A 12,333-nucleotide genomic window follows, 5' to 3' on the forward strand; every position below is an offset into this window, starting at 1 on the left:
TAGCATAGATGTGATATAGCAAATATCCATCGCTTTACTCCAATTAAATCATCTACGAAGACACACATTTCAAATTAATAACATATTTCGTTACAAATTTAGCAGTGAATACAGTAAAGTCACGCTATTAAACACTGGATACAGTAAAGTTACACGATTAAGCAAACTGCATAATACAGCTGTTGCTTCCTTCTAAGATTCATGAGTGAGGCTATGTGTCTAAAGTTGGAAACGTTAGAGGCGACTGAGCAAGTCAAAGTGATCGAAAAAACTGTCAAAATCTATTTTTCAATAAATGTCGTAAATTTGATATAACTCTGATGATTTCAGAAGAACGTCAAATACACCTTTTCTATACATTCTGAGTCATGCCATTCGTTATTTTGTTCTATAAGACATTTGTTTAGGAAACCTGACTGTTTTCCGAATGTGGATTGGTTATCAGAACAATAATTAAATACATGCCGATATTTTTCATCAAAAAGTTTAAACCCGTACATTTTATCTGACTGTTTTCTTTATCTATAAGCGATACAGAACGCTTCGCTACAAAAGGAAACCAAAACTAAGACTATCAGTGTAAACAACGATCGAACATATCGCGATCTGTTATTCCGCCTTAAATATCAAAATTTAAAAGGCAAAAAGGAAAATCAGGAAGAAGTAACATGTTAACTGTTCAGTAAATGAGCTATCCAGTATAACCTATTCGTAATGTCATGTGAACGATTCAAGTTACCTTCATAGCGGCTTTGTACTTCGCAAGTGTAACTTGGCAATGCGGTGTTATATTTTCACATCCATTTTCCTGTTACATACGGTTATTTGCCTTTTTCCCTTAATGCAGCCCATACGTCACAACATAGGTTTATCTTGATTGTCACAAAATGAATATATATTTGTTTTGCAAAGAAAAGGAAAGTTTCAGACTTTTGAACTTCGACATCATAGCCGAACTCAAAAGCACATTATACCGAATATACCGTAGGTCGAGTATGCCAAAATAAAATGAACGATAATGACAAGCAGCCATATTTATTTTTGACAAAGTTTGTTAGCACTATTTTTGAGAGGTACTTTATAGGTCTTTCTCAAATTTTATGTATTAATATTGGGAGTGTTTAAAAACAAACGAAGATGGCAGACAGGTGACCATCTTGGATTTGCAGCTGAAGATTATTATCGCTTTTTCCTGACAGGATTTGTTTTAAACATTCCATTTCATTAACAAAAACAGAAGGGAAATGATACAAATCATAAAAATAATAGTAAAATCAGACGATGTTAATTGTCAAGATCTCTCTGGGATATGTAGTCTAGTGCAGTGGAGCGTAGTACCTCCAATACTAAAGTTTAATCAGAGCTAAAATCAGGAAAATACCAACAGGTCAACATAATCATAATCCAAACTCAAATGAAGTAAAACTAGGGTAAAATATGAACAGAAGAGAGATTTACACGGATACTCCTGAAAGGGTACAAGGATAATATAACCAGATGATCCGGAAGAGTAAGCGTCTTCTGCTAATCAACGACACCCACCATCTAAATCTTGGTCAGTTCAAGTAAGCAATGCCAAGTTCACAAATTTAAATTTTAAAAAATTAATATTAAATTAATTTTAAAAACAAATTTAAAAAATAAGGCATACAACAGGCAAACTAACGAGCATAAAACACTTCCAGCTTCATGTCACACAAAGAAATTAATTATTTCTCAATGAGATCACCATGGCTACTTTGTTTTACGAGTGTATTTGTCAGGTGACAATTTAACAGGTCCTTAAATATCGATCAACTGCGATATGTAAACATCTAAGGTTGTGGATTTAATGTCATGGCTGTCCAGAAATGGAAAATTCACAATAGGGAAATTGAAACCATCACCGTTTTTATACAGCTTGGTGAAAATCTGTCCATGTCGCTTTCATTTGAGGAAAAGATCGTGACCAGTTTTGAAAAGCTCTTCGTTAAACTTCGTTTGCTTCAGACTTCTGTATAGTTCACAAGTGTATATGTATACCGTCGTTCACCTTCCTTGATGAAAAAAAAACTCTCATGACAAGAGAACGAACCCGTTCTTAAGTTTAGAGTGGGAAAAGCATGACTTCTTCACGTTTTATCCAGGAAATGGAAACGATTTAGGAATTTCCTTCACAAAGATAACTTTGGGAACGCCATACCAAAGTTAAGATCTTAGGTATTAATGTGTTGATTAAGTACACAATTAGTGGGTGTGAATGAACGGATATAATGCTGTTATTGAACAATTGATTTACAAGGAGAAATGAGGGGCACCTTCTCTTCCTTACAAGGGAATTTGATGTGACGATACCGAAGTTAGTTCAGAAGCTGAAAGAGTAGGCTCCCTTATAATGAATATGTTCCCAATCTCGCTCATCAATCAGAGTCACTGCTTGGCAATTTGATGCCACATATTTCAACACGATTGTTTGTTATGATCTTAATTCATCATAGTCTTTTATTTTGAGACATGAGTAGCAATGAAGGAAAACTATTTATATGTGCTTACATTTGTACACGCGACAATATTTCATGATAAAAAAAAATTCAATTAGAGGGAGGTAACTCTTCCGTTTCAGTGCCCAATTCAGACGAGCCATACTGATGATTTTAACTGAATACTTACTATGAAGCATATGTAAAACAGAAATTCGTTTTAGTAAAGTTTGCTCCATAGATTCAAGATGAAAAGTTCTCAGTAGTTCTATATCCGTATATTCATGTTAAAGTAAAAAAAAATCCTTCAAGGGGAAGATAACCTTGGTTTCCTTGGTCACATTATACTCGTAACACTCGTTCAATATTATAGCTGAATGTAGGCATATTTTTCATTTTCATGTGATTACACGTATGACGAAACCGTTTCAAGATAGTTTCATTTTACAATTTTTCCAATCACAATGCGACAATAAGCATTTCATTTAAGGACTGTACTTTTGTGAACCACGTAATGGTCAGTAGTTAAATTAATTTTATAGAGGTGTTTAATTTTTTCAAGATATTTTACAAAGTCTAAAATATAGCTATATACTTTAATCGAATGATTAATGTATACCCCCCCCCCCCTTTTTTTTTTTATAAAACATGATATCTATATTCTTATTGACATCCCTTTATATTACATTTGCTTGTGTTTGTTATTTACAATTACGTCTTCTATACAGTCTTCTAGATAACAGGTGATAGAAAGTATTTTTCGACTTTATTCCTCGATGTTACCCGTAATATGTATGCCAAAACATAGTTCTTTGGACTCTGTTCTTTTGAAATAATTCAATATTGAAAATTATTAATTTTTGAATTTATGAGTTAGTGCACCTCTCTGTATGGGTTTTGACATCTATATTTACCTATGTAGATCTCCTCCGGTCGCTTCCATGCCTTCAACATCTAGACCCACGGAGTCACTGACGAGTCCTACGAGAGCTCATGGGCTGTGCTATACACTGAGTCACTGACGAGTCCTACGAGAGCTCATGGGCTGTGCTATACACTGAGTCACTGACGAGTCCTACGAGAGCTCATGAGCTGTGCTATACACTGAGTCACTGACGAGTCCTACGAGAGCTCATGAGCTGTGCTATACACTGAGTCACTGACGAGTCCTACGAGAGCTCATGAGCTGTGCTATACACTGAGTCACTGACGAGTCCTACGAGAGCTCGTGAGCTTTGCTATACACTGAGTCACTGACGAGTCCTACGAGAGCTCATGAGCTGTGCTATACAGTATAATTCATTGTTCAGGTTTACTGTATTTTGATGTAAATTGGTATAGATAAATCGCATTTACTTGCGTCTCCTTTGTACAAGAATTTATATTGTATTCTAGATATGGAGATTAGCAAAATTAAACTGTTTTGATAAAAAGCAATTGTTAAAGTGTAGATAATTAGAAGTGTTATGTGCCATAACAGCAATGTTAAATGAATATTTCATTGAGCATCATATCGTTTTACCATTTAAACCTTTCTATTGATTGGATTTGTTTACAATATAACAAATATGCGTTTTGAATTGCGTTATTCTTCATTAAATCAATTAGAAAATTATTGTCCACATGATAGTTTTCGTTGTATACGACTGTCTGTAAAAATTAAGACAAATGTTTTTTTGTAATTTCGGACACACATTCATGCGTCATGTTTAATTGTAATTTTTGACCAAATGAATATACGATTTTAAATTTGATCACCAATAGATACTTGGATTCAACGTGGGTTAATTAAGAAGATAATAATTATGACAAAGACAACATGTATTTGTACCCTATCATGTGAAACATGTTTTTGGCGATAAAATAAAGTTACATGTATCCATTATTTTTAAATTGTTTTGTTATGGATAAAGTGGTCTGTGTAGCCAGATTTACTCAAACTAACACGTAGGTTTAATTATTTCCTTCGTCAAAACGCTGGCAACATCCCAAAATTATTAAAACGCGTAAGATTAGAATGTCTATTGTAATTCACTCATTACAAAATAACTTCTGTTAAAAATATGTCGATGGCAAATTTGTTATTGCTTCATGTTTTGTGCTATAATTTGCGACCACGTAGACTTGCTCCGTCCGGACGTGTAATATGTTGTAATATGTTATACATTCTGCCCGGGTACACAGGCGATGTAAATGAGATCAAAGTCCACATGTCTCACTAAAGTCATTTAATGGCGTCAATTTCAGTAAAACATCTTGTATTTCTTTTCAGATATAGTTTAAAAGTATTAGCCAAAGTACGCCCCCCAAAATGTCACGCCTTACCTGACATTTGTTATCTTAAATAACACACATGAAACAGAAGTTGACTTTTAAAGGCAATTTCAAGGAATATAATATAATCATTTTCCACTTCTACCTTGCATCAGGTTTGCTTCTACAGCGAACGATTTCAAATTACATGTATATTAACAATGCAAAAAGGTGATGGAAAAATACAAAAAGATCACCAATATCGATGTTTTATAGCCATAGTAACGTAAAACGAAACGAAGTAAAATGTTCAGCTTAATTTATTCCTAAATTTGTATTGCTTAAAAGCACGATTTTCCTCAACCATGTTCTATTTCAGATTGAGACACATATGTAAAACATTGTAAGGACAACAAATATTAATTCAGTTTACTGTTTTTCTCTAAATCGGCATAAATATGCATAAATAATAACTATATTTTTTGCCATAATACTGTTTATTACATAAAGTAACACAATGCTTATACTTCAACAAAGACGATAAGCTTGCAGATGAAATTCAGGTTCTAACAAAAATCACCTTATTACATAATGTTATGTAAAATGTTTATCTTAACGTAAGAAGCATCCCTTGAACATTAGAAAGCAGCACTGGAATTATATATTTCCAAAAAAAATCTTTAGCAGATTTAATACCATTTCGTTGTTACAATGAGGCAGATAAAAAGCGAAGTCATCACATCACCAACAGCTTGGGTGACAATTTACTGCTCACTAATCGCCGACTCATCACTTCAATTTGTAAAGGAAGAGTTTGCGCCAATAAAATAAAGTGCGCAATTAATTACCGCTTGCTGTTCGCTCGCGACTCTATATAGTTATTAATGTTTCCAGGAACCCGATAATTTACTGAATCGGCGTCGACCCTTTTAGGTTAGTTAGTGATCGGGGATTACTGTCAATCATGTGCCACCAGAGGACGCTGAGGTTAATAGAGCTGACATCAAAGCGAGGTTGATGACAGACCAATCAGACAGAGCATGCACTTTGTATGTCACCTTTGATTATACACTCTCTTCATCATTTAGCTTTTAGAACTGATTGATTCTACCAATGGTACAACAATCAGGTTCCTCTTCATATTCTGTTTACGATTTTTTTACTTTATTAAGAAGGACTTGCTTCTTATTTTACAGCATTAGATAAATTGTTTGAAATATCTTTGATTAAAAACTACAAGAGAACTTGTCCATAATTATGATTATTACATCGATCAATTGTTTTCATTACGTTTGAAAAATATAGCAGGTGGTATCTTAAAACAGTTTCATCGAAGATTGTCAGGTGACAGCAAACAAATATTATAAACCCAGAATATCATTCCTGTCTTTGGATGAAAGTTCTTAAAACTAGTAAAGATATGAATAAAAAAACTGGAGTTCTTCTACACCTTTAACTCTATATTACTCATAAACAATAACAATTCCAAATAAAAGTGCAGGAGTAAGAGGTTAATTTTAATAAGATATAGTTTAACAGATTGTATATATATTCAAATATATTGTAACACGCGGAAGGGCCGCATGTACGCGGATTACCCAGCGTATTCGGGCTTTGCGACTGTTATTAGTTTTGAGTTGGTATTCGAACTCCGGTCGCTTTGATAGAAGCAATGCCTTATTTACTACAATAGCTGACCATTTAGAAGTATCCACTAGTATTACGGTACAATTTGGCAAAGGATGATAATGATCATTTTTGTTAATATTGCACTGTATCGAATAAAATCTTTTTTTAGAAACATTTCTAATTGATTCAAACAGTTTTCATAAAGAAAAGGCAATCGCTTATTAGAATACAAGACCTATGTATGCATATATATGTATAAAGATAGTTAAGTGATAAGAAGTAGAAAATAAATGAGAAAATGAACACAATTAGTTATGAAAACATCAAATCGAGACAGCAAATTGAATGCCTTGGGACTAGGATAAATCAAAATTCCATCACCTCGTATGGAACAATTATAATTAACACTTTTATTAATATCGCCGTTTATGGGATAAAACTTTCTTTTCTAGTATGTCTTCATCAAAACCGATTTCTATAAATTTTCATAAATCAACGAAAATTACTTACTCTCTTTATCATTCTTTTTTATCAAAAAATAATACATAATGTTTGTAAATTTCTTGCAGAAAAAACAGAACACGCTTGTTAACACGTAAACAGAAAAACTGAAATTGAATATAGTTTTATATAAAAACTTAACTATAATGAGTTTTTTTAATTAAAAGTAATAAAAGCGTCATAACATCGCATTTTACTCGGTATAATATCTCTAATCACGACCGCAATGGAATGAAACATATTTTAATGACTCAGTAAATCAATACGATCGTTAAAGCAATAAATTGGACTGTGATCCACGAAGCCAATCCACAGGTTAAAATTGGACTGTGATCCACGAAGCCAATCCACAGGTTAAAATGTCAATCAAGCAAGCACACAAAAAATAACTGCTAAGTAATAGAAAAATATTAATTCTGAAATGTATACGAATGTATTTAGATTCACTTCTTTAAGTCGTTGAGTTGACTTTTCCGTTATATGAATAGTTGATAATTATAGTGTAAAATCAAACACAATCATCTATCTAGGTTTTTCAGAGGGATTTACAATATATCTTAAACTCGTTTTGATATAAGAATAAATGTAGTTGTAGAAAGAGAATTACTCTTCATAATTTTATAATCGACAATTTGTCATCGATAATGCATAATCATTTAAAGACAATATCACATAAATAATCACAGGATATTTCATGCTAGTGGCCTGTCAATTTGAATTGACGCCTTCCCGTAAATGACCGGTTATTACAGCCATTTCAAAAACATTATCCACATAATGACGACCAATAAATCGTCACGAATTATCGTTACATCAAGCCCAGGATGCGTTATTATTCATGGGCTGTGCTTTGGACTGTAATCGTGTTACATTGTAAGACTGCTGCGACAATTACAGGTTTTTCCAAATACTCTTGTTCTCCTGGGTATTTCCCTTAATTGAAACGTTAATTGGAGTTGACTAAAACCAATTTACCAATAATATCCAAGCATATTAGGTTGTCGTTGACTGCTTTTCAACACACCACCATTGCTGCACTGTGATACATAATCCAAACTCAAATTAAGTAAAACTAGGGCAAAATATGAACAAAATAAAGATGTACATGGAGAATTCTGAAAAAGTACAAGGAGAATAAGACCAAGTGTTCCGGAGGAGTAAGTGTCTTCTGCTCATCGGCGACACATGTAAAACAATGATCAGTCCAAGTAAGTAATGTTACGTTCTCAAATAAGAACAAGAGACACAACAACGGAAGCAGCAGGCAAAGTAACGAACATCAAATACGTCCATCTGCTTATTGCAAAAATAAATAAAATATTTCTCAATTATATCACTATGACAACCGAAAAGCATTCTTATAATTTTCTTGTTGTATGCGACCATTAATGGCTAGTTCGTCCTTTTTTTTACTTCATGAAGCCCCTTAAATCTCATGTATAAAGCTTTAAACCGATTGCATGTTTGCATATAAACACAATCGTAAATCACTCTGACCACTGGTCAGTCTCACTAAGTCATGGGTTGAATGTTTGCTTGAGGAGCTGGACGACGTCAAAATGTGTACGTGGATTAGAGGTACGATATCGTGTTCATGGGAAAACTCTAACAACCATCTCTGTTTCCAATATAAGGACCGATATCAGATCTGCCAATTCAAAACATTTCAACACAAATTAATTTGTTTTTATCAATAGATCCCCTGCCTGTTAATCAACGTCCTCAATAATGTTCATTTTTGAAACGGACGGACATGCAATCACATGCTGTGCAAATAATTAGAATGAAACGAAAGAAATTGTAGAGACAAATCAGGAAAATAACTTGGCATCTGTGAGGCTGGTGGACTGGTGTGTTTCGATTTTAGTATATTATTCATTAACTAATTATCATTGTGTTGTATTAATCATTTATTATTATCATCACTTAAGTCATTTATCTATCTTTTTATTATTTTATCTTTTTTTTCTGACTGGCGCATACAGGTCTTTTGTTTGGATTTTAAAACAAGCAAGGAACGGAAAAAATCGAATATTAATAAATTGACCATCGTGACGTCAATTAATTTGTTCTCTGGTATCAGTAAATGGTTTCTATATGTTTTTGAATGAATTGGTGACAATGCTTGTACATGTCTATTCGATCGTATCACAGAATACAAGTTAAAATTTCGAACATTTAACCCAATTCATCAGCAAAAACCTTTCGTGCAAGATTTTTGACATATGTATATATCTCTGAACAGAATAGTGAATCCTGAGTTAAAAGGACTTCCTTTGCATTGTAGATATGGTTCATACAGATGTTTTATACATGGAAGACTGTTTATAGCCCAACACAATGATTTGTCTTATAAACGGCCTGCTCTGTCATTTATTGAATTCACGTCACAAAATATGATGAACCTGTGACAAAGTCCTTAAACAATATGGTGAATTCTTGATATTTTAGACGACATGGTATTGATTTGGTAGATTTAAGCGTAAACTTGGTATTGTATTCGTCCGTCTTCAGCGAAAATAAGTGAGGTTTAATACTTATTCTCCAATAATTATCAACATTTCAGCCGATTGCATCTTGAAATGAATTTAAATTGTCCAGTAATTTTTTTGCTGTATAAGTTCAATAATTTAGACGAACCTGTGATTTTATTTTAACATCTTTATCATATTTTATTGATGTCAGAGTTAAAGTTTGATCTATAAAATTTTAATGGAACGACGCCCGCTAGGAATAACGGTATAGATTCATGTTTCTTCATGTTTTTAATGCCACGTTACAAATACACTGAACGAGATTTCAGAATATCCATAGATAATGTCATTTATTTTGGTATTAAACAGAAAGTGAAATGAATTTCCTTGGTATTTTGTCCGTCATAAAAGAGTTGGTTTTGGAAATAATCAAAAGTAGCATTTTGTGGTTTTTGAACTATCTTTCAAAAATAACTTTTTTATAAACAAACAAAACAAAAAAAACAGTGAAACAGAAAAAAAAACCAAAAAACAAAAGAAACAAAAAAAAAAAAAAAAAAAATCAATTATCAAAATTCTGAATATTTTCCAAAAATAACACAATAATTCAATAATTATACCAAATCTACGATGCTAAATGCATTCAAGGTTCACTATCAATACCTAAACAATTCCATCTGTTAATTTGAGAATATTTTTATATCTTCAATCGTGATGTGTGTACTAGTTTACCTCTCTATTCGGTACAGACATCTGCGTGACTCCCATTATTCTGCTAAACATAGCACAGAAGCAACCCCATAATTTCTCTGATTCCATATCTAATTTCTGTCAGAAAACTGGCCCAATTTAAGGATTATAGACAGTTGCAATCAGACGAAATTACGATACATTATCATGTGTCTAGTTTACCTGGATGGAAAGGTGACTTTTCATCATTGAGCTATGCGATACAAAACATCTGACCCGTCCATATACTAAATTACCCCCTTGTTACAATATTATAGAGGTAGGTGTTGTTTCACTTATTAGTATCTGAGGCAATGAAGTTGATGAGCTGGTCAAATTACTCTCGTTTATTTCTCTGGCTTAATAACTACTAGCGTCAGCGAGATAATTACTCTCTCTAATTAGTATATATAAGGATCTGTGAAAAAAGATTTCTTCGATCCAATCAGTCATGTTAACCAGGTTGTATCCATGGCGCGTATCTCGTTCGTGTAGTTTTCATAACAACCATCAACTTACAGCTTAGTGCCTGTCTTACTTACTCCTATGTAGTTATTCATTTTAAAATGATCTTTGTCAATTATATTGCTGTTTTCTCATAAGTCAAATCAAAATTTTGTCATAAATAGAGGAATAATATTGAGAGACAAAGTTAACGATAACCAAATTAATCAGAATCAGTTCTAGTATGATATAAGGTTGACAATACCGATGCTCATTAGTATGTCTTGTCTACATACATGTATATCACAGGTGAGTCTGCCACTGTATCTATCTGTATGTACACATATAAGTAATTAAGAATAACGGATGGAGAGAGCGTATGAGGAATGTTAGAATAAACAAAAAACAAGTTCTTTTAGTTATAATCTCAAAAATGTTTACAAAATGAATCACCCATTACATCAATTTTCAAATTTATTTCTTTTGCCAATGTCAAGAAAATATTAATTGTAAATACAGCGGGATTACTGAACTTTCTTTTGCAATTGTCAATGAAATATCAATTGTACATAAAGCTTACAGATTACTGAACGACTAGTAAAAACGAATACAAAAACACCGACTACTAGCTCTAAGCAACAATTTCCTCATATTTTCAATAAGATACTTAAAAGATATTTATGCATTTCTTCCGTTTTGATAATTGTATTTTTTTATATTTATATCTAACCGAAATCATATGATAAGACTGTTCGATGATTTTCACTTGAAATAGGAAATCGTTGAGTTTTTTTTATCATTGATTCCTGGCTCCTACATTACTATTTGCCGTGTAACGTGCCTTTTCCTTCATCAGCATGGGTAGTCAGGGTATAGACGCTCGTATTTTCAAAGCTTTCAGAAGTTACATCGACCGTAAGCGTTGATTGGCTAACGTTTTATCACAAATGACCATAAACGGCCCCTGACTGCTGGATGACTAGTGTTCTTTGAAGCATTGTATCCTATGTCTGCTCTAAGAATACCTACGAAGACTCACTTTATGAACAAGCGGAATTGCAGTGTTCTGGCCGTAGCTGTCTGACGAGAAGTCTTATGGGGATCTGGGATTGCACGTTATGGCCTAAATATATTTTGATTAATAACTGTCAATAAGTTTTATTTCCTGTTAAATTAAAGTTATATCAATGCACAAATATGGTGTACGTTCTCTTTCCAAATCAAATGGAATAAAAAAAACTGTATTATCAGTGTCTAAAAGAAATATTTTCTTATACCCCTAAATGAACCCCAGCATTGATTCGGATATAAGGCTCGAGAGCTGTGATCATTATCCGTGGCTTTACAACCCAGTCCTTAATAACAATTTTCGCCAAATCTCAACAGAATTTCACTTAATCTCCGCCTTTAGGTCGATTTAGCCCTTGCAATTTCCCGTGTTTTTCTAACAATATATCCACTATCGTTTTAATCACATCGATGCTTCCGTTAACGCATGACTCAAAACGTCGCTTCTCGCCTCCAATACCGGAGAGGTGAATGTTCGGTTTATTTACTAGCGATTAAATGTTGATTCGGTAAATTCACATTGATTGACTTGTAAAACATTGTACAAGCGCGTCTACACTGGCATACTTATATGAGAAAGCATGGGAACATAAATGATTTTACATTCTGGTATACAATCAACGAGTCCCACAAGGTATGAACTATTTTTCATAAGGCTTTAGGTTAATGGTCTCTCGTTGTGATAGTTTGTGATTGACTTTATACATCAGCAGATCTGATACTTTTCAGGAAATTAGTAGAATTCAAAACTACTTGATGAAATAAGCCAACATTGA

The sequence above is a fragment of the Ylistrum balloti genome, unplaced genomic scaffold (assembly GCF_031769215.1).
Source record: "Ylistrum balloti isolate Yb309-2 unplaced genomic scaffold, AGI_CSIRO_Ybal_v1 Utg370508, whole genome shotgun sequence".
In the NCBI taxonomy this organism is placed as follows: Eukaryota; Metazoa; Mollusca; class Bivalvia; order Pectinida; family Pectinidae; genus Ylistrum; species Ylistrum balloti.